This window comes from Ruditapes philippinarum, unplaced genomic scaffold (assembly GCF_026571515.1).
Source record: "Ruditapes philippinarum isolate M1 unplaced genomic scaffold, ASM2657151v2 ctg2636_1_1_1_1, whole genome shotgun sequence".
NCBI lineage: Eukaryota > Metazoa > Mollusca > Bivalvia > Venerida > Veneridae > Ruditapes > Ruditapes philippinarum.
The window spans coordinates 37,909-62,149 of record NW_026852063.1 but is presented as its reverse complement, the minus strand read 5'-3'; the positions used below and the strand labels follow the sequence as shown (position 1 = coordinate 62,149).

Here is a 24,241-nt window from a genome sequence, read left to right as displayed (position 1 = left end):
AAAATGAAAAAAATGAAATGGGAATAAACTCACTAAAACAAATGGACAATAACGGACAAGCAAACGCAAAAGGGGCATTTTATTATATTGATATTGTAATCCATACAACAATCGTAACAATTTTAAAACTTAAAAACCTGTTATACAAATAAGTTTGACTCTACAAGGGGTAAAAACCATACACTTTTCATCAATGTATAAGTTCATTTTCTTATACAAGAATTTGTTTCTATATTGAATCTACAAGTGGATTCTGCATTCAGTATATGTGATAAATAAATACGATTGCCCGGAAACTTGATTGATGATAAATTGGTTATTTGAGCTTATTGTTTATAGAACCGAAGCGAATTCCTTGAATATTATTAGGATAAACTAATCTAGAAGTCTTTATGTATGTTTATACTAAGTTAATTCTCTAATATACTGACCAGTTATAAAGATTAGGGCCAAAACATCTTAAGATAGAAGTTTATTTATGAGATAAACAAAGTCTGATAACCACCGGCTGTGGAACACCTGTCATGATTCTGATAGCTTTCTAAAATATCAAAGTTTATTACAAGACATGATTGTTTGATAGTTTCAAATATATTAAATGCTTCCTGCAGCTCACTATGGGTTTTTCAAAAAAAAATAATGATGATAAAAATATTAAATAATAATAATAATAATTATAAATATTACAATAATAATAATAATAATACAAATACATGTAATTATTATTATAATTATTATAATAAATATAATAATAATAATAATAAAAATAAAAACAACTGTTGATAGAATATACTAGCAATTTACATATAATGTTCTTATGAAAATAGACAGAAACCAATGCGAGAAAAGGGTGGTTAAATACCCCAAATTTTAAAAATATTTTACCATTTTATTGTATTCTTATTTCTAAAGCATTTTTCTATCAATAATATATGTAAACTTTAATTGCATGAAATTTAGTCATATATATGCACAACATTTAATGCTAAATCGGAAATGAATAGTGTGCTTACAACCTTTACTGGGTAATGCGCTTATAATAAGTTAATCAAATTTTCTAATCGGCGGCCGGTATCCAGTGTCTAAGGCGTGCTTTTACCTGCGCGAAAACATGAACCTTTGGCATAAGGTGGGCAGGCTTAAGTATCAAAACAACTAGGTACACAAATATGCAAAACACTAAAAGTTAATATACAAGATAAAATCAGCCGACTTATGTTTATCTGCCCGGATATTGATCATTATTCCAATGTTAACATAAAATATGAACTTAATCAGTGCTTTTTTATAACATGATAGTTTTTCACTAATTTTCAAATAAAGTTCCATTCTTATTTTTTAACTTTAATTATCGAAATTCAAAATAATAAACAAAATGGTTTTATTATTAATTTGATCCATAGTCTTAGCAGTTGATTAAAATTTGAAGACTAATTGAGAATCACTCAGTAAACAAAAGTAACATTTAAGAGTAAAAAGAAAATATATTTACAGTGCATTCTTGTGAGATAGTATTATTAATCATTATTTTAATTCCAGAATTAAGATGGATTGTGAGGAAGGCATCAGTCAAGCTTATTAAGACACTCCCTTTGAAACCGCCCCCTGGCCTTAGGTGTACCAACTCAGGACACAAATACACAAAATGTACATGTAAGGGATCGAACACACAAACCCTGGGTTAGAAAACAACATTGTGTGTGTGTTTTTGAATGGGTTTAAATACACGTTCAACTTGCTTTGTAACGACAATGCATCTTAGCTATTATTGTAATATGAGAGACAGGTTCTTTTACCTTTATCTTAAATCAATTATTGTATTAAATCTGTCATGTTGCTAGGGGCTCTAGATAAGTGTATGTACGGATGATATCAAGCTGGTGTTTCTACAGAGCTTTTCGCTCGTGAATATATAATAATCAACAGATATTATCAATGCATATATTGGTGTGCATAAAAATATTAAATTTTCATTAATTTATTTAACAGGTAAAAAGTTTGTGCTTTAAAGGCGCATTATGCCTCGAAAATCCATATTTTTCTAATTCATTAGAAATGTCAAAACAACTGTAAAACAATGTTTTGACTAAGGATTAAGAGCATGTTAGATGTTTAACAACTGAAGAAGTAGCGCTGAATATGCAGTAATGTGTTGTATAGGAATCAAAATGTAAACTAAGTAGTATTTTGACTGCCATAAAAATACTAATTCACTATAATTAAAACATAAAAGAATCAGCAGCAGATAGTTTACGTATATGGCAAAATACTACTTTTGGAAACTGTAACAAGATACTAAAAATAAAAAAGTTTTTGAAAAATAAAAATGATAGCATTTCTGAGGCATATCGGGTATTGAACAGAAAAATCTAAATGTACTGACTGCGACACTACGATCAAAATATACAAGAAGATATTATGATACTAGTACTGAAAAATAAATATAATAAAAGTAGCGATTTAAACAAAAGAAAGCAGAAAATAATATAATTTTAAAGAAAACAAAAACAAATAAAAAAAACACAACAATAACATTTTATAGATAAGACTATTATTAAAATTTTGTATGTGATTCATATATATAACGTCATTAAAGATGTACGAGTATAATTGTTTTTATAAAACAATTGATTTCGAAATATCGTTGTATTCCATTTTCTATTCAGTTTCATACCAATGTCTAGACTTGCTTCTATTCCTAAAATATTTGCAAAAGACACGATTCATCATGCATCCAGGTCGTAAAATCAAATAAATTGAGCTCTTTTTATTATTTAATGAAGCTTTGTTCCATCTAAATGTACCGAAATAATATTTTTATATTGAAATAAATCTGACTTTATGATGAATGTAAAATCAATGAAATTAGATTCTAAAATTTTATAATGTTCATTTTTTTGAATATGATACTAAATTATGTAAAACAGTATGAAGAGGCGTCTTAAGCAAACAAAAAATCATACATATTTCATTACATATAAATTTTACTTATCTGAAAGTATAGCTTTAATACTAATGTAAATATATCAAAGCGCGTCTAACATCTGTTTTTCAATAATTAAATAGTGTATACCAAAGTATAGCTGCAAGATACAATGATTTTTTCACTTATTTATTTTCTTGATGTGTACAGCGTTATCAGTCGGTAAAATGTGTAAGTTTGATATTTTATCTGGAGTATTTTTATTTGATAAGTGTATGTATATATCAAATGTGTCATGTTGCGGAACAGTAAATTAAATTCTTCTAACAAAGTTGATATAAATATTTATAGAAAGGTATACATGAAAAGCAAAAGAAAGACATTGCTTTTATTTAACTGTTTAACATTCACAATTTCTGAAGAGCATCTAAAATTGACTAAAATTATCTAGTTTCTACTCAAAAGCATGATATATGAATTTACATAAATTTTGCACAGTTCTCCGGATAGTTTCATTTAGTTTGTATATTTATTTTATTTATTTATTATCTTTACTGTAAAATTCTCTATTTCTATTTCTTTCCAATGAAGATGCTTTCGAATTTAATAATTTATGCAAATACCCAAACTTATGTATCTATTTGAAAATAATAAACGTGACAAATAATTCTTGATTAAAGATTTATTCTTATTTCTGTTGATTACCGTCTTATGTTTCCAGTCTGTGTTTTTTTAAGTAAATCAATGTCCATAGGAATAACTCAGGTTAGGTGTCTTAAAGAAAAAAAATAAATAAAATAAATAAATAAAAAAATGGAAAGTCTAGATTTAAAAAAATGGCACCATTTTCCCGATTTAATGTTCAAGTTTGCTTAAGTCGGCTCCAGGGGTCTTGCAATTACCCCTACCATTCATGACCAGGCTCAATCAAACTGAGCCTGCAATATTTTCAATTTTAGGAATACTCTAGGGATTCCGTTTTAATCTATTTTATCAAAACGTAACGTTCATAAAAAGTAAAGAAAAATTAAGACTTGTTCGGACCATTTATTTCATTTCAATTCATCATAAATCAGTATATTTTTACATTTTGTCTTTAATGTTTAATGTTTTACAGCTATTTAATAACATTTACTTAAAATTATTCCAAAGACATAATTATTTAAACTTATTAATTACCGTAAGTAACAAAAAATCAAAACTCACATTAAATTAATCCTAAGTAAAGCATTTACATATCCCGTGAATTTAGTAACTCAATAAATCACTGAGAGCGCGGCATGTGGCATCCGGAGAGCTCAAGATAACAGAATTGATTGATCTAGGCACCGTTTAATACTCCAACATGATCACGATGTATTTAATTCCGAATTTCCTTTCGATAAAGCACATTCATCACAAATTACACTAGTGAACGCAGTTCCGACAAATTTAGATCTGACGATTTCACTCTGGAAACGATCATTTTCAGCCTTGCGTAACGTTAATGTTTCTGATCCACGCAATAATTTCTATCAGATATCAAAGTCTGTTTAACAATATTCCTCCTCTTGCCTTTCGGTCTTCAACTGAATATTATATGTATTCTGCATGTAATTCATAGCTGGTTAATTTCCCATATGTTTTAAATTGTCAGCTTTAAATGTAAAATCGATTTGAGAGAATGGCCTTTAACGTAAATTCGTTACACTGATAATTGAATCCAAGACCTTTGATCACAATAACAGTTTAAGATATTATGTTGTTTTTAATTTCATTATTCTATCGATATTTTTCCAGTGATTTCTAAACAAATGGATTACGATATTTGCGATAAATTATGATGTTCTTAAGTCAGTTAGTATACTGTCAACTATTTCTACATCTACCATAAAGCAAATGATATTGATTGAAGAGTCCCTTGGGCATTTCACGATGATTTCAAAGTAGGATATTGCAAGGTGACAACATTTGATTCTCAGGTAATGTTAAGTTATAAGACAATGTTGCAATTAATTTAAAATTACGTTATTTGACCGGTCACATGGGTGGAATCTTTTACTGCCCAGCAGGCTTAGTTGTAAGAGCTACTTTAGCACGCGGTTAGTGAATTTATCATCTTTAAAAAGGCAGTCTGGTAAAAAGGTTATATTGCTTAGTGAACATACATGTTTGTATTTTCGTAAAAAGGAAGCCTCGATGTAATACCCCTATAGTTATGGCACAACATACACGATCATGAAGAAATAAATTCAAAGCCATGAAAATGGGAATTATTTATAGTCATTTTTACACTGTAATAATATATTAGTTTGGTTTACAATAAATGCAATCTTATAGATTGTTTAATCACTTACGCCACGTTATATCAGTTACAATTCTTACTTCATATCCGCACAAATATGTCACTTTATACCATTATCTAGAAACTTATAGTAATTTTCTCATCAATACTTTGATAAACCATTTCCATTAATCACTTTATTACATGAATTGTTAATGTCCATTTAAAATTTTCATTTCATATAATTAGCAGACATACGGAGATTAAGCGATAAATCTGTAATTTTAAACACTTATGGCAATATGAGACACACTTACAAAGTATGCGTAGCAATTGTGGGAAATAAAAAAACCCTGAAAATAATGTTAGGTCTGAACAGTTTCAGCTGACTATTTGAGCATGTTTAGCATGTTAATATTTTATGAATGTGGCATGTACTTCACCGAGAGATGAACCGGGAAATGCTTTTGGTCAAATGATATTCCTATTTCAATATCGAAATGTGTGATGTCACAAAAAATATTATATATGAGTAGCTTAAGTTTAAAGTAACTCGGTGCAACCAATCAAATTTCTTGAATTATATAATTTAATGCATGTATATCCAGCAACCGGCGTCTTGGTTTCATTAAATGTTAAAAAGGAAAAAAAGTATTCTATTACGCCATTTGACTCCGTTTTATTTTATTTAAAACATAACTTTATTATTTTGGTATATCCATTAATTGTATATATGCATTTCGTTTTAAAAAAAGTATTTCAATACCTTTTTTTTAAGAATCAAGCCATAGTTTTGTTTTAAAGAATCGTACTGAGCATGTTATGTTTTGACCGGTGCCTTATTCAGTCTTTATTTTGGGACTTCAGTTGTCCAAATATATGTTTAGTTATCCAAATATATGTTTTCATTAATTTACAATTTTGTACCGTCAAATATCAAAACTATTAAAAACAAACGTATCCGAGTGAAACCCGAAATGATATCGAATGCGTTTGAGAAGTAGATATTATTTTGCCACGTTTAGCATTTCATTTCTCTGAAAATAATTTGGACATAAAGTAATAAATTTTACTTCATCACATCACGGGTTATTTTCAAACTCGTTGAATGCAGACGGGCTGCAACTCTCGAGCAGTTTACGGGTCTAAATATTCTGCCTGTCACATTGTTTAGTTCATGTTAAATAGCCGGTAGATTGTATATCATGTGCACATGTAGACGCCATCCTTATAATCTATAAATAGCATATAATGTAATAGGCAATAACCTAATTACAATCTATATGCCAAAATATTTTTTAACACAAAAGATTTTGAATGGAGACGAAAGAAAGAATATTTTTAATGCATTCGACGCTAGGGTGTAACATGAAAATGTTTATGTTTTGAGTCATTGTGCGTTGAGGATATTTTTCTTTCCGTCCTAATAAAGACAAATAAATGTCATGCTATCTTTTGCTTAAATGTTTTCCTCAACTTTTGAACAAATCTGCTAGAATTCAAAACACTATTGATGCATTCCCAGGAGAAAATCAGCGCAAATACTGAATAATGTCGAGGATTTTGGAAATCGGAGTCAGGAGTGATTGATGAATATAAAATGTTTTTTTAACAATAAACATTAAATTCCTATTCGTCTTAAGTTTTTACAATTTCACACACGACTTTCTAATGAAATGTTAGTTTAGTATCCTCGTTTCTACATGTATAATCATATTATATTTTCGTTGCATTTCCGAAATAAAAATATAGTTATGTCGGCGATGTGAAAATGAACTGGATGTATGTCTTTATTTGATAGTTCGTCTTTTTTTAACAACGTAACAATGACAACGATTTTTGGAGACCCGATGAAATTTAGACTTATATACGTAACACGTTAACATAAAAATTGTGTACAGATTTAAAAAAAAAATGTAAGTATATTTATAAATGGCGGAGGTTCGGCAAAGCCAATTAAGAGTTGAACATAATAATTATTTTGTCTAGAATGATAAAACAGGTAGTCATTCTAAGATGAAATCTTTTAAAACTCTTTCTTTATTCTTTATTTCTGATTTAAACGGATTCAGAGCTTAATTAACCTGGCATGAAAACAACTTGTGTGCTAAATAAATGAACACATCAATCATTTATATTAATGAATTTGTCAACTAATAATCATACAATTCACTGTGATCATTCGAAAGTGATTAATATATCAAATGTCGACCTACAGACGCCTACAACATTCACAGTTTTACATCTCTCTTGTATTTCAGTATTACTGTGAAAAGCATTTTCCCGAGGAAAAAAAGACAAGCTTTGTTTGATTAATTTGAGCTTAAAATAAAAATATTGAACTCGGAAATGACAGCCCTTTTATCCACTCACCATTCTTACATTGAACACATCGCCATCAGGAAACAGGACTAAAATAGTCCCTTATTAGAAATGTCAATATGCCTCATTTAAAGTGGAAATGGTCTGCAAATAAAACATTTAATTAGACGACACATGACATGAAATTCCTTTTTATGTCAAAAGTCATTCTCAAATTACTTCTCGTTATAGTAATGTGGTTTATATTATAAGAACACCGGGATTCGACTGCAGACATTTAAATTATCCATTATACTAACTAAATGTCAACAAATTGAAATAAATCTTTTGAAATACTATATATTCATAATTGCAGTTACTTAAAAGGATACTTTGCTGAATAATTAGCTGTCAATGATAAACGACTTGTAAATTTATATCTCCTTTGAAACACTGATGAGCCGTACACTCCAAAACATGTTTGTAATAAAAGTATAATTGCTCGTTTCACTTTCCCAACTATTCAACATGCTAGCCAATATATCGACAAGGTATATTACATGCCATTGTGGGTTGGAAGGGTATGTAACAAATGCATTTGAGTAGAGTTGAATCACTTTGTTTCCAGATTTGTGTATAACAATACATGACACCTTTCAAATAAGGCTCTGTCTACGAAAATATAGATATTAAATTATTTTTGATATCGAAGGATATCTAGAACCGAGTTTTTTTTCAGATGTGCATCTCAGTTGTGTTTTTATTTCATTAATCATAATGGAGATTGATTTCTTATTGTAAATATGATAAATTGTCTTTAGATTAAGCTTTTGTTGTAATCCGAGAAACACATTTCTAGAATTTGAATCAGCCAAGCCATAATTCAATTCACTTTTAAGCGCTGAGCAAGCAAACGAATATTTAATTCATATTAAGCACACATATGAATTATATTTTGAATCGTTATTAAATAACTGGAAAAGGATTATCAGTCCAGATACGATTAATCTTTAATTACTTGGTCTTCATTTAAAATGGTTGTCATTTAACTCGTAACCTTAGTGCAACACCCAATTAACACCTACAAAATTGTAGAGTAGTTAATGCATAACTGCTCTGACATAACTATAAGAGGGCAATAATGTGACGACAGAAAATGGAACGTTTTTTGCTTTGTCGATAAATTGTTTACTAACTGTGTAATGAAAGTAATGGATTTCCACTTTAGAATTTATGCCGCCCAGTAAAAGTCTGTTTTCGTCATTGCAAATCATAATTGAATTTTATTCTTCGTTCCTTGCAGACATAAAGCCAAGAATAGAATGTAGACGCATTTTATTGACGACAAAACAAGAAGAGGAAGGGCATACCCTATTCTTACATAAAACAAACGAACAAACAAAAAATAAATAAATAAAAAAGCTTTACATTTTTAAATCTAATAAATAATGATAAATATAGAAGGTTGGATATTAAAACTTTTCGGATACTACATATATGGCGTTAAACACGTAGAAGCTTACGGTCAACGGGTGAAGTTCAATAAAAATAAAGAATATTTATGCACATGAACAATTTACATAATATTAAGTCTTATATTTATCAAACACAAAAAAATGTAAAATTATTTCTTCCTTCTCGTATAACAACATAATTTGCTAAAAATATACTAATAACTTAAATTATTTACATGGATATAGTAAGCAGGGGTGTTCAGGTCAGATAAATCAAATAATCCTTTTACATTATTCGTTTCTTACACCGTATAAATTGTTATGTACGCAAGCGTGTGACATGACAATTCAGTACTTGCTTTTACATAAATTATGCGTTACATAACACAAACATTATTATGACCGGTCATAGGGGGCGTTAACAGTTGCTTGTAATTACAACGTCCATCACACGTTCAAATAAAACGAGCTTGCAACATTTTCAAGTTTGACGTTTTTATTTTCTTTTGAATATCTTTTTTGTTCAACTTTGTGAAGACTTACCTTTTTTTTCGGAATATGGTAATTTCTGGCAAGATTTTACAAGCAATATTTGAAAACAGGATGGTTGAAAACCTGACTTACACCATCGAAAGCCGAATGTCTTTTTAATACATATACTTATGTCTTTTTAGGTCAGACGGCCAAAAACATATGATATAATTCAGAAACTTCAGGCATGCTTTTTAACCATTTTGACAGACACTGAATAGTTGAAGCATTCAACCAAAAATATTTCTGAATAAAGTACATAAAATTGGATAGTTTATAACACTGTATTTTGTGACGGTGGAAAAAGATTTTTGTTTGTTGTCGTAACATGCACAGACCGAGGTGACATGGTGGAGAAAGATAAAATGAGCCGTGTCATGACAAAACCAACATAGTGGGTTTCCGAGCAGCATGGATCAAGACCAGCCTGCGCCTCCGCGCAGTCTGATCAGGATCCATGCTGCTCGCTATCAGTTTCTCTACTTGTAATATAGGGTTGGTAAGCGAACAGCATGGATCCTGATCAGACTGCGCGGATGCGCAGGCTGGTCTGGATCCATGCTGGTCGCAAACCCATTATGTAGGTTTTGTCGTGACGCGGGTCAAATGAAATATTTCACTGTTTGTTCAGAAGTTGACATGGACCAAGTTTTTTTTTAATTACTAATAATTAATCATTTTGGATTCATCAACAGAACATGGAAGTTCATATTGAAAGGACCTTCATTTCAGAAGAAAAAATTCTCGGGTCATACTTGTTTGTTGAATGTTTATATTGAATTATGCTTAATTTCAGATTAAGCGTCGATGGGAATTGCGCAATGCTATTTGTTTTTAAAAATCTACAGCAAACAAGAGGACGGTTAAAAATATAACAAATGAATTTATCAGCGTTGATAAGGGTTGACATTTGAAGTGTGCTGAATCGATGATTTGAAATGCCAGTGTGCTTGAAAGAGCATTAAAATGTTTTTATCTGGTAAAATATGCGATTTATTGGTAATTATGTGAAGTGTAAATGCGTTTTAGATAAAGCATGAAATACTTTCGTGCAGTTTGTTTTATCATTTTGAATTGTTGACGGAAACAAATAAGAGGAAATCTGTTAACATTACACATCAATATCTGCTGTAAATATGGTAAAACTTTTACTATGTTTACGGTCTCATATTTTGATAAGTACCACGAACCAAGCAACTATGATTGTTGAATCAAGTTGGACATATGGTTTTATTTACAGGCATAACAATACAATAAATATCCCATACCTCTTTATCACAACAAGTTTTAAAAGTGTTTGCGAAAGAGTGATAGATTTGTATTGTTAAATGAACCACAATACTTTAGTTTAATCTACGGGTAGTGCATGTTTACGGTATGAAATTTTGAAATGCTGTTCAGTTAACGAAAGCTATTAGGATATCTTGTTTATGTCCTTATTTGCAAAGTAATTAACTATAAAATAAAGATATTTAGTTAAAACAATGTCAATTGATAATATTCGATTAAGAATAATGCATATGATAATGAAGAAAACTGTTGTATCTTAGAAGGACTTATATAAATTTCCGTTTGTAAATAAAGGAATTATCACAGTCATATTGTAAGTTCATATAAGATTATTATCTGTGTGAACGCTGTCTGTCTTATTGTCATTTGTGAATAGGTCAGTAACGTATTTACCCCGATCTTATTCTCCATAGACGGTTGTAGTGCATGTAGTATTCTAAACACCATGTGAAATATGAATAATACAGTTAACACATTAATTAATGCGCGTATTCGTAAGCAATAAACATGCAACGTTACCGTAGATCCAAACATAATTGTATTGAAAAAATATAAATATGTCGGTTGAAAAAGATTACCCAGCATGTGGTTCTCAGTAACATATTAAATTATTTACACTTTCCTTGTAAATGCGGCGTCTGCTTTGAAATAATGTCATTAATGCATCAACTCTTGACAATACAAATTCAAAGGTAGAAATTATTACGGTTAATCATGAAAGATGTATCTCCAGGTTTCACTTTTTACACGTACATTTTAATGAAAAAGGCATTGTATAAAGTGATATTAATAAATGTCTAGCTGTTTTCTCGTGTTGGAACGATCTTACAGTGATATTTGTTTTATTTATTAACTTAACACCATTGTGTTTTAATACGAGGGGGACTATATTTTCAAATCAGATATTTTATAATTCACAGATGCTTAACTCATAAGACCTATTATGAAATATTAACTAAGTAGTAAAATTTAGTTTAATATTTATGCTCATTCACGTAAGTTCGAAAATATACTATTTTATATTACTTACAAAGTATGTATCGCCTTTCAAATCGCATCCTTTACTATCCCTAGATATCAAACTATTATTTAAAGTTCTTGGTCTTTGTTACCGCCAACATATATCTGCTGTTACTTCATCAAGTAAAAATATTTTTTCGGTTTTACAAGAAGAACTGAATTATACCACTTAGACTGTTGTTGAAGCCTTTACCTTTATGCATGAATTATAAGTAATTATGCTAGAACATATTTGCACGGTTGGTTCTTATTAAAGTTTAAGAGTTTAGTTAGATATTTTTATAATTAAAAGATATCCTTTAGTAAAATTTGTTTTCAATACGGAAACTGCAATTTCTAATGAGAGTTATTAGCGCAAAACAAAAAGCCTACTGACTGACTCTATTTACGTGCAAAACATATCATCTAATTTATACCTGCACCTGCATCACATAATATATTCTAAAATTATATAAAAACCTTAATGAAAAATTCTGAACTTAAGTTTTAAACTTATGACAACCAAAACACATTTCATAAAATATAAAATATTATCTTCATATCTTTGAATTAATTTTTGAATTATTTCCTGAAGATATATTGCCTTATGAAATGAAATTTTCACTTAACTATTAAAATCTACTAAAGAAATACATTCAGTCAGACCCCTTGTCTGATTTGTCAATAAATTCTATGAAAATTTAAATTGGTTGTTGAAGATATATCACTATAATCACAATATATCTTTGACAAACACCAAAAACATGTAACCTTAATATCGCCAACCATTATTACACTTTTAAAATGTTTAAGTTTTATTATTTTATTTATTATCAAGGAAATAGATTGATGTCGGTAAGCTGATTTGTAACGCAAATTTTAAATGTATTTTTTAAAGTCTCATTCCGTATTTTCGATGAAAACTGTGTTTAGGGTCTTTCTCAACATACACAGAGCCTGCAACGATTTCATTTTTGTTGTTTTGGGCGTTCTTTAGGGATTCTGATTTTAGCTGTCCTATTGAATGACAGACGTCTATGTATCTCTAAGCTCCATTAGATGAGGTTGTTTTGACCCGTGGTGTTCAAGATTGTCACATCCAATGTTAACCAAAAATCTTTCATATGAACACTTTAAACAGTTGTTGCACTATAAACTATTGATGCTGAAATTAAATGATCTAAAATCATACTGATAAAATTGGTATTATATTCTGTGTAATGTATTAAACAAAAAGCCTTTTCTTGTAAAAAGATTTAGATATTGTCTTTTTTTATTTAAGCTTGATTCCATCACGTCGAATTGTCAGTTCAAACGTCGTACTTTATCACAGAAAGTAGAAGATTACATTTTAAAATTACAATAGTCTAGAGTTTTCTTACGTTATCAAGCCATTTATTTTGTAGACAACAATTAATTACTTGCAATAAAAGTTTCTTTACATGCTCCAATGTGTCTTTTTGACACATCACAAGACATTTTATTACTAACGTTAACCAGACATTGAGATATTACACATCCCTAGACGAATTGAATGGTAAACAGGTTGTAGGAATAGAAACAGAAAAGTTAAATTAGCTGCTTTCTATGTATGTTGCAGAAAGAGTTAGACATTCTGTTTTGAACAAACAGGTACAATGTTGCAATTTTTCATTATCCGCCATATACAGACTCAATCAAACCGAATGTGCAATTTTCAATTTTGATGTTGTTAATGCTTTCGAAGGATAACTCTTTTCCAGTTTTTTTCTTACATAAAAATGGCGTTTCAATAAACAATTATCAATAAGACCGATTTCATCATCAATGAAATAAGTGTTGCAATTTGGCACTGGTAACTAGACACCATTAACAAAATTGTTCAACAGTGATTGATAGCACAAAACATAGTTGCAACAAAGGAACAACAATATGGCAAGCAAGATTTATAATAAGCAGGATTTCTTTGCGCTGTTGGATTTTTAAATGCTATCATTCGAAACTATTTTCACCGAATGAAAAAAAAGGTTATATATAATGCTATGTACAGATGTGCAAATTATCTAAATTTTAAATAATCTTTTCGACGTGTTTTTATTAAACAAAGAAGAATATATACTTAAGGTTAAACTTTTCGGATAACATGTTGAATGAATAGTTAAAATACGGTTATTGTTATATTTCAAGGTAATTTTAATTAGGGTGAATATTCTCGAAAAACGTTTTTGTTTTCAAACCTTTAAATGAATTTCAGTTTCTGTAACTAAGATAAAAATGTACATGTATTAGTTAAATGTTACACTAAAGCTTATAGATATGAATATAAAATATATTTTTCCATTTTTTGTACCTTACTTATGTGCTGTGTGCTGATTGCTGAAATAAAAGTGAATTCGTAATGCAACAGACGAATGAATATTCTGTTGCAAAATTTAAAAAATAAATCTGTTATAAAAAAAACTCACTTTCGTTGCTTTAATTAGAGTTTCGCGGTTGATGTTTACCATTTGGTAATAACATATATTGAATGAATTTATGTCAGGGGTGATTGATAACTCCTCAAATAATTAAGATTGAAACTCGAGACGCATGTTAACAAATGACACATTTATAAATTTGAAGCAAAGTTTTACACGCATGCATTTTGGAATGGCTATCATTTTCCTGTCAAATTTGCGCCTATTTTCCATTACAAACAGAATTTTAAGACATAATGCGCAAAGATTATTGTTGGTAGTGTTAAATAAAAGTAACCGAGTGAGAAAACAGCATAAGTGTTGCATTTCAATGAAACTTATCAGGTTTGTTTGAGTATAGAGGAAATTTATTTCGTTTTTGGTGTCGTTAAGAACTAAAATGAAAATAAAATACGTGCTGCCATTAAATAAGTGTAAAGATTTTAACACTTTAAGTCCGGGTATATATATATCTTAAATGCTCTTTAAAAAAATCTTATATCGATTCAATTGATTAGTTTTATCAGCGTTTTGTCAGCGTACTATTTACGGGGCTAAGAAACTTATACCAGTTGCTGACAGGACGGGATATACGGGTGAATATAGCCTGGACGATATAAATTTGACCCGAGGCGATAACTTGAACCAATAATTATAATAATAATAATAATAATAATGATTATTGTTGTGATAATAATTACAGTAAGGTTGGCAATATTCATACCTGACATGACGTATAATCGGTTGTGTTGATCTGTAGGACATAAACTGATCGAGTCAATTTTATTGGTTACCTATATGATGATGTTAACCCTGGATCACATTAAACCAGTGACTTCAACCGAGTATATGGTCAATGAATAAAACACCACAATCAGATGTTCAATGTTACAAAACCATTTCATTTTTAACCCGATTACATAGACCCGATTTAACATCGCGGTATTCCAAATGATTTAATATCAGTCAGTAAATAATGTACGATTCGATTGGACGATGGTGATCTATTTGTATCAAGAAGTGTGTATGTCTGATATTAAGATAGAGAAAAACAGAATCCCTAAAGAAAGTCCAACACAAAATTGAAAATGTTGCAGGCTCGGTTTGATTGAGCCTGCTCATGGACGGTACTGGAAAGTGCAAGTTATCGTCCACGCCCCCTAGCACCGGCTTAAGCAGAATACAACATTTAACACAAAAATGGTGAAATTTTGAATTTAGAAACATCCGCAGAACTTTCAATGTGACACAGTAGTGCCATTCCATAAAAAGCGGCGTATGGTCCCCAAGTAAAAGAATGCATGCAGATACTCATTACCTTTAAAGAAGGGCATAAAGAGATGCAGTTTACATTCATGCATTGATATTAGTCGTAACGTTTTGCTGTAAATTACTTTAATCAAATTACTGCAATGACAGCAATTACTTATATATCTTCTTGTCTATATGTGGCTCTTCAATCATATTATTTTTAAACATTTTAAGATATTAGTATACTTGACTTACTGACAACTTATATGAGGTAAAGGATTTGCAAGCATTGCATTTTGAAAATTTGTTTAATCTATCAAAATAACAATTATATTTATAAAGTATCTGTCTGTATTTATCCATTTGTCTTAAAGCATAAATTCACACTGTTTCAAGATTTTATCACGTGATAAACGTTCAGGAAGTTATAACTGATCATTTATCGTTTGAATCGTATTCTTTTATATCAAGCGTCATTGATTATAACTATAGATAAATCATTACAAAAACCTACGCATATGTAATAGTTTTTTAGATATATATTTTGTAGAATTTGTTATTCAGTTATACGAATACGAATATGTTGTCTGAATGGACATAACGAGAGGAAAGAACTTCACGCTAGAGAAATAGTCAGCGAATATTAAATCAGTGTTTATATAATATGTTACATTGTGAAACATTTTTGGCATTGTTGCTTAAGCAATATTTAAGCTTCAAACTTTTACAAAAAGTGTTTTTTCTTTCGAAAATATTATTTGCAAAACTAGAAGGATGCGCATGAATACATGAACAATTATGTTGTAGCATAACTATTTCTGATAAAAGCGTCATCAAAATATTATGGTGGAAAGATAACTATTTTCAAAAGAGTCCGGTACAAACACTATTATTTGCCAAACAATAATGAAAAATTGCTGATAAGTACTGGTATTTGAAGTATGTTACATCGATTATTTGAGATGTCATCGTGCTATCAAGACCATAAAAACACTTTTTTATCAAGTTGAACATGAGATTCTTTGGAAAGATGTTGAGTGTCAATGCTTTTTAGATAAACCATGAAATATTCCGAAAAGTTATATCATTTGTTTTTTATGACAAAAAATTACAACAACAAAAAAAAAAAAACAACAAAGAAACAACACGCAACAAAGTTGTATTTTATTACGTCTATTCTCAAGAATACCTAGTTACCCTTAATCATTTTAATCAAGAAAGCCATATGGTCATGTTTTTATCAATCATTATAACGTCCATGAGACTCGTTGAGTCAATGATCATTTCTTTAAGGAAAAGGTTTTGCTAACAATTGGAAACAGTAGTAGTTTGAGCATTAAATTTACCGATTTCTATCATTTCTTATCTCAAATACCTTTTTTGTTATACTGACTGTATTTGCCTTGCTTTCAAATCATGACTTATGGTCAATAAAACGTCATAAACACTTCCTCTAAACTATATGAAGTTCACAAACGTAATTGTTTTGAGTTGACGGATATATCTTTTGTTTGAATACTGTATTTTTTCCAGCCTAACGTACGCAATTTTGTTTTGAAACAATACCAAACTAAGTATGTTTGTCTTGAAAATTAACATCAAGTAGACCCTTGATCAGCCAATAAGAAGGCAAGTTCAAAATCCAGAAAGACAAATAATTAAGTTCCGTCGAGTGATTGTATTCAAATCTCATGTTCAGATGAAAAAGAAGAAAGATTTTTTCAAGGAGCTCATTTAAGGTTTCAAAAAACTTAAACATATAAATTTGAAAAAAAGAATTTAGAATTAATGGCGCACATAAAAACGGAAAAAAATGTGAACGAGTTCTTGAAAGCAAAACGTATTGAATAAATAAAGCTTTTCAACTTTTCATTACTTAAAACTGTATGTTAGAAACAAACTTATATTTGTACATGGACACATTTTGTAGGCCTGAAAACAAGGTACAATGTTCACTGTGAGTTTCACCTAAATGATAAGGCAGCTTCTTATAATCTACCCCTAACGTTTAAGGTATTGGATGGCTAATGCAGTACCTCCTTTCTGAAAAGTATTCATTTTCAATGAAGAGACAGAGTTTCGATAGGGCATGGGTTAAAACCCCAGAAGATGCATTTTTTTTTAAAATTTTGTCTTTTTTCTTCTTTTTATTTTGTAAGATTGTTATTTTCTTTCTTAATTTAAAATTAAGAAACAATTGAAGTTTTATGTAAAATTCTTACTATAAAATGTATGAAATTGAACAGCATAACGAATTAAAATGATTTTTATTTTAAATAAACATGGTAAACGTTCTTTATATTTTTTGCACAAATATTAAACACAGTTTCCAGATAATTAGTCTTAAAAATATTTGATGCCCCGATTACATTTAACAAAATCTGACAGTTTTTCGCATCCTACCCTCTACTTATTTGATGTAAAATGCAGGTACCTGTCTTAATAAACAAACAAAAAATAAATCTCCTCACATACATTTTACATTGAATTATTTGAAGTTATTTAAAAATTATAGCTCATTATAATCACTTCTCAAGTAAGAAAAATATCAAATAAGTGAAGCGTTTCTACAGATAATGAAAACATAATTGTTGTTGTTGTTTAAAGCCCATACAAAAGTATAACTTTATTTGTCCATATTTTTTAAACAAGATGGTATTTTTTTGTATTGTTTTGTTTTTATGTCATGAATATAGTAAAGTTTAATTATATAAAGTTTTAAAAACCTTTTGAAAAAGTGTCATTTATACATCTAATACTTTAAATAAACATCTTATATTCAAGATTGTTCGTATAAAGGGCATGTATTTGTTACTATTCCAATAAAGTCTGAATATTGTATATCTAATAAGTGCACGATCATTTTAGTATGCTTTGCGGTGGTTTAACACAAAATTTCTATATGACCGTCTTCATAATTAAGCCTTTAAATTAATGTTTACAGTGTTGCCGGACAGAGTAAGTAATAAAAAGAAAATACCTAAAATACACCTAGAGAAAACGGGTGGAACTGTTCGCTTTTCTGCAAACCCTAATGAATTGTTATATAGCATAGCTAGCGTGTAAAATTGTTTGGTGCATGAAAATTATAAAATGCAGTTAACAAATCTAAAACTTATAAATGATGAACAATCTTTCTTATAATGCTAAATTTTACATGTGTTTTATTTGACATTTCCATTTGATAAAAGTAATTATGAAGCTGTTCAGAGTACAATAAGGTTTTCGTAAGCCTATTGAAAACAATCAGTTATATTCATCTTGATACCTTAAACTATTGTGTTGACGAGAGACTGGGTGATAGATTCAAAGAGTCGGCTTGAATATTGAACATTTTATAAGATAGATTTAGGCAATACTCTTGTCTGACTATCAATAGCTTCTATTAAAATTGGTCTGTGAAAAAGCCCTTTCAATCTCTTGATAGACACCTAGACGTACACAATTATTTTCTTAGCAATTTCTAAAGTTTCTATATATACGACTCTCAATCACTCATCGAAAATAGTTTTTTTTCAGTAGTAGTAATGTCCATGACATGCACTTGTTGAGAATTATCACTCATGTCAGATAGGCAAATTCAAGTGTAGGCCTTGACGTAGATTACTATCACGAATAATTGGTCAGTGACATCGGGAGTAGAGTATCGTTACAAAAGTAAAGCGGTGCACTAGGTTTTTGGATTATGGGTTTAATACGATTGACGACCATGCCCGTCTTAATTGAACCCACCTTGTTTGTACAAGAGAACTTGTTATCCCACTGAAATACATGGAAAGGTCTAATTTCAGTCAGACAGGTCCAAGAAGTGCCTGATAACCTTCTTATTGAAAGAATAGAACTCGATTTCACAAGCGGTGATAGGAAACCTAATATTTAATATGCAACGACAGTGTCAGGTTGCCATCGGCAGATTCATGTGCAAAACATACATAAAACCTTTTAAGGTATACACAAACGTAGAGTCGCATACAAGGAGGTCCGAAATGGTGTGTATACGTAACTTAAACATCTTAAGTTCATTTAAAATTTTAAGTAAAATGTACACGTTTGTGTTGAGAATCGCCGATTTGAAGATCGACGGATACACTTCTAAAGGTGCTTTTTTCAACAAAAAATGAAAAAAGGAAAATGAAAGATTAGGATATTTCTGAATTAGGAACACCTTTGACCAGATTCTGTATGGAAATTATTTGTTTAATGCTTTTTGTCGTAAAAATAAAAACAAATAAATGATCTCTCTTGCACGCTTTCAATAAATCAAAAAGCATTTTCGTGTTTGGACTTTAATTTGTAGTGTTAAATATAATGCTGATCGTAAAAGAGTAGACAAATATATTTGCATTCGACAATTTTATGAGGTTACGAAAAATATGTTCTTTCTTAATCAAACATATCATTCGTATACAGACAACAATTAATGCCGTGCAGTAAAAGATTCTTTACATGTTGTAATATCTCTCCGTCAAACATCCCTGTTTTGTTATTATTTGAGCCGCGTCACGACAAAACCAACATAATTGGTTTGCGACCAGCATGGATCCAGACCAGCCTGAGCATCCGCGCAGTCTGATCAGAATCCATGCTGTTCGCTTACAAACCCTATAACAAGTAGAGAAACTGATAGCGAGCAGCATGGATCCTGATCAGACTGCGCGGATGCTTAGGCTGGTCTGGATCCATGCTGGTCGCAAACCCATTATGTTGGTTTTGTCGTGACGCGGCTCATTTGCATTAACACGAGTTTGAGTTATTACATATTTCCAGACAAAAGAGACAAAACAAATGAACACCAAACTGAAACAATAACTGTTAGATGTTGTTCACATGTACGCTGATAATAATGTGACAAGATGGTCTGATTATATTGATGGGGACAATAATGTGTGCAATACACGATATATTCATTACTGGCAATAATAAAGGAACAATAAATGTTAAACTAAAACTGTGAAATTAATCTAGGAGTCATTATGACTGTTATTTTGAACAAAATAGAAGATTCATTTGGGAAATAAGCGACGAAATTATGCAACGTAAATCCGACATATTACGTAATTGTCAAGGATAAAAGCTGGCTATGAGATAATCTGCCTAGTAACATATTAGACCTTCTGAAACAACCTAAACAAAACATTAAAGCATACATAAGAAAAGTTCATGTTTTCGTTATCATTTTAACATTTATTTGTGAGAAATAATACTAAAAATTATTATTTAAGTTTTCCATATAGTCTGATAATTATAACTCGAAACATGACAATGTTAATGTTTGCAGCTTATGATATTCACTGTGTGAAGGGTAATAAATTGTTTGATGGTTTGCACATATTTAATATTGAAACATATTCTTTGTACTATAATTTTAAATACTTTTCTATGTTAAGAAATTATTCTTTAAGTTCCATAATGCTCATTTTTTCGTTGTCAAGTAGAGATTAATTTGTAATTTATTTCAAAAGGTTGACAATTATAATGGTCCTTGACCAGAAATTGATAATAGAAAAAGGCTAGGATAGAATAAAAAAACTTGCCTATAAGTAAAACAAAATGCCACACTCTTTTTATCAGTTGAACTTTACAGATATTAGCTGAAGGACATTTTAAAATTTTCCAAGAGTTAATAGATTATTTTTGTGAAGTAGAATAAATTTACACTTGGAAGGGTATAATGTAATTTTAACTTTTAATTCTTCAGATGAGACAAAACTTATGTGCTTGCGTCAAACCAAAGCAGGAAACTTCGTTTCTGAACATAATTATATATTACAATAACACTTGTTATTTCAGATTACGTAAAGAAATTAAAGCAGAAATAGATCCTATTGAAGGAATGTCTGATTCTTTCTTCAGTTTCCATAGTGCCATACTATGTTCTCTGTACTAAATGCGCTGCAGAGGATTTTTAAAAGAGACGACATTTATGACAGATCTATGGTGGCTGATTTGTGCCATTCGTGTTTTCGCCCCGCGACCCCGCCAAGAGAAAAGTCAAAAATTAACAAATTTAAATGGCGAGGGCGCGGGCGAAGTTTAAGAAATCTCGCTCTGCGCCCCCCGCGTGGCGAAGTTTTATTTCTTAAACTACGCCGGCGCCCTCGCTTATTAGCGTGTTTTCTCTCCGCGTCCCCGCCATTTTAACTTGTTAATTTTTGACTTTTCGCTTGGCGGGGTCGCGGGGCGAAAACACGAATGGCACAAATCAACCACGATACAGATCTTTAAAAGTGATATCAATACAGCTGACTTTATAATTCAAACGTTAAATAAAAAATCTTTCTTTTGTGAAATAGATAATTCTTTTATTTTACATACTATACAACAAAAAAGCATCATTATTTTCTATAAGAAGAGACATAGAACATTAGTAATTGCAGTAGTTATTCTTTCTTTATTTCAAGCCTTTTGTATTTTAAAATAAACAAGAGATTTTATTTACCAGTTCCTGACCCGAAGAAAAACGCAATGATTTTTTTCCATAACAAATAATACTATAATTAGGCCAAAGAGCAATGTTCGCTTCAGATAAATTTAAGCTTTTTGGAATACAAATTATAGTAAATTCATTTCATAATGTAATTTTAAAGCAGTTCCACAAAATAATAGAATTATAAAAGCTGATAAGCAAAGGTAATTCAAGTATGTTGAATCGATTCCTTGAAATGTCATTGTACTTGAAAGTCCATTAAAATTTTATTTAGAAAAATATGTAATTCTGTGAAGTGGAAATGCTTCTTAGATAAGGAATGCACTTATGGTTTTCAAGTGCTATCTTTCTGACGTGTTATCGGGTATAAAAAGGAAACACAAATGACATTATTTTACTGTAATCAAGACCATTCTTTGCGATCTTCAAAATATCAATTATCTTGAATGTATGTGTTAGCAAGGAGGTACATCGTTTAAGCTAAGTAGGGCACTTCCTGTTCTTGACATTTACAAACACGCTTCAAATGTGGATATGTTTTTTAACCAGAAAAGCACGGCATTATGATTATTTCTGATAGAGAAACACACATTTTATACATAGGTAGATTTACGCACAAGACTATCTCTTATCCGTGACATTATGTAAAATTGTTTTTTTAGATAATTTTTTTTTCACACCTTGTGTATTAATGTAACAAATAAACTTCTAGCTATGAACCATGTTAAGTTTCAATTTGAAGAAATGCCGACTCTATACTCTAGATCTGGGAAGCAATCTTGCATTTCAATTCAAGAAAATACAAGCTAAGCAAGATAGGTTTCAAGCTATTGTAAAAAGTAAACATTCAAATATACACTAGTAAAGTAATACGCGATGAAGCTGTAATGCTTCTTAGAAAAGAAATTGACCAAATTTCAATTTTCAAGCAAAATATGTAATTAAAAGCAGGCATATCAGTTGAATATCCCTAAAATATTCATGACATTTAAATCAAGCTAAATGTTAACAGTCTTTTGCATCTTTATCTCACCAAACCTTAATTTCTGTCCAATATTATGGCATTTTTATTCAGAACACAGTTCAAAATATTAGAAACAAGATCAACAAGAAAAAGCGGCATTCATAAAAGAATTCCCTAAACACAAGACCAATGGCAAGGAACCCAGTAGGACGCCAAACAGGACAAAGGACAAAATTTTCAAGATTCAAGTCTATCGTATTTGATATGATAAATAAAATATTCAAATACTTTTACTTACTTATTTTGTTTAATTCCTCAACGGTGTTTCACAATCTGAAATACATTAAAGTAAATATGCAATATACTCAATGGTTACATGTATATGTAAAGTAGAATTTGAAGATATCTGTTTTTATTTCTTCATAAAGACGCAGTAACATCTCTGGTATTATAAGAATAAAATTTGAAATTTGAAAGAGGATGAAATTAATATTTAATCATCGGCAGAGCATTATTGAATTGTGTAATTCTCAGTTCCAAAATTGTACTTTTCTCGCAGTGCCATGAAAACACATTATTTTTAAAATATCGTTCTTTTAAATCTTCAAAATCTTAAATGAGTTACAAAAACTATTTAAAAAACTGCCAAGACTAAACCTGATATCCTACACTGTTTCCTCGAAAAGTGTCTGTTTGATATATTGAAAATGTTCTCTAAACTATTGAAATCTACTTAGTAAATTGATTCAGTCAATCGTCTGGTCTAAGTTGTCAATAGAAATTGAAATCTGTCTGAAGGAAAAGATATTCAATCATCTGATAGGTTTCATTTACATTTACCGTAAATCTGTTTTGTACTGAAATCTCAATTACGATGGTTTTACCGCTTTACTTTATCATTACACACCCCTTCCTTGAATATAGACTGCATAATCCTGATATTAATCACAGTTGTGTGTTAAGGCCGGTGAAAGGTGTGCGTGAGAGATGTTGCACTTTTCTATTGTACCTTATGTTCGGACTCGGTCAGGCTGGGTGGGCAGTTCTCGTGTAATTTTGTTGTGATTAAAGCTTCTTAAGGGAAACACCCTTTTTCCAGAATTTTAATAATTTTAGAATATAAAGAAAACAAAATCGTTAAAGTTATACCGTTTTGTAATAAAAAATATCAACTATTTTCTTTTATTCAAACATATTATTAAAAATATAGTCCTACAGTTATTACAATATATAACATAAAATAGTGAATAACCAAATCTGAAAGGGGAATGTTAAAATTATATTAAGCACTTCAGGGACTGTTTGTTTGGAGAAATAAACTACTTATTTTATTATACAAATATATTTGTACTTAAAACAGCAAGCCTCAAGATTCAAGCTAATTCTCATAAAAATATATTTAA

The 24,241-nt window shown here is 30.0% G+C and overlaps 1 protein-coding gene across 2 annotated transcripts in view; it reads right to left on the bottom strand.

The window, feature by feature from the left end:
* The window catches only part of LOC132748255 (G-protein coupled receptor dmsr-1-like), a 35,101-nt gene extending 11,928 nt beyond the window's left edge, over positions 1 to 23,173 (bottom strand). The window contains exon 1 of one of the 2 annotated variants that reach the window (XM_060737838.1): positions 23,137 to 23,173. The gene's annotated coding sequence lies outside the window, so the exon portion shown is untranslated. Of the gene's footprint in view, positions 1 to 4,129; positions 4,715 to 23,136 lie in introns of those variants that run through there. The other variant, XM_060737831.1, reaches the window with a different exon arrangement.
* Between the last annotated feature and the right edge of the window lie 1,068 nt (positions 23,174 to 24,241).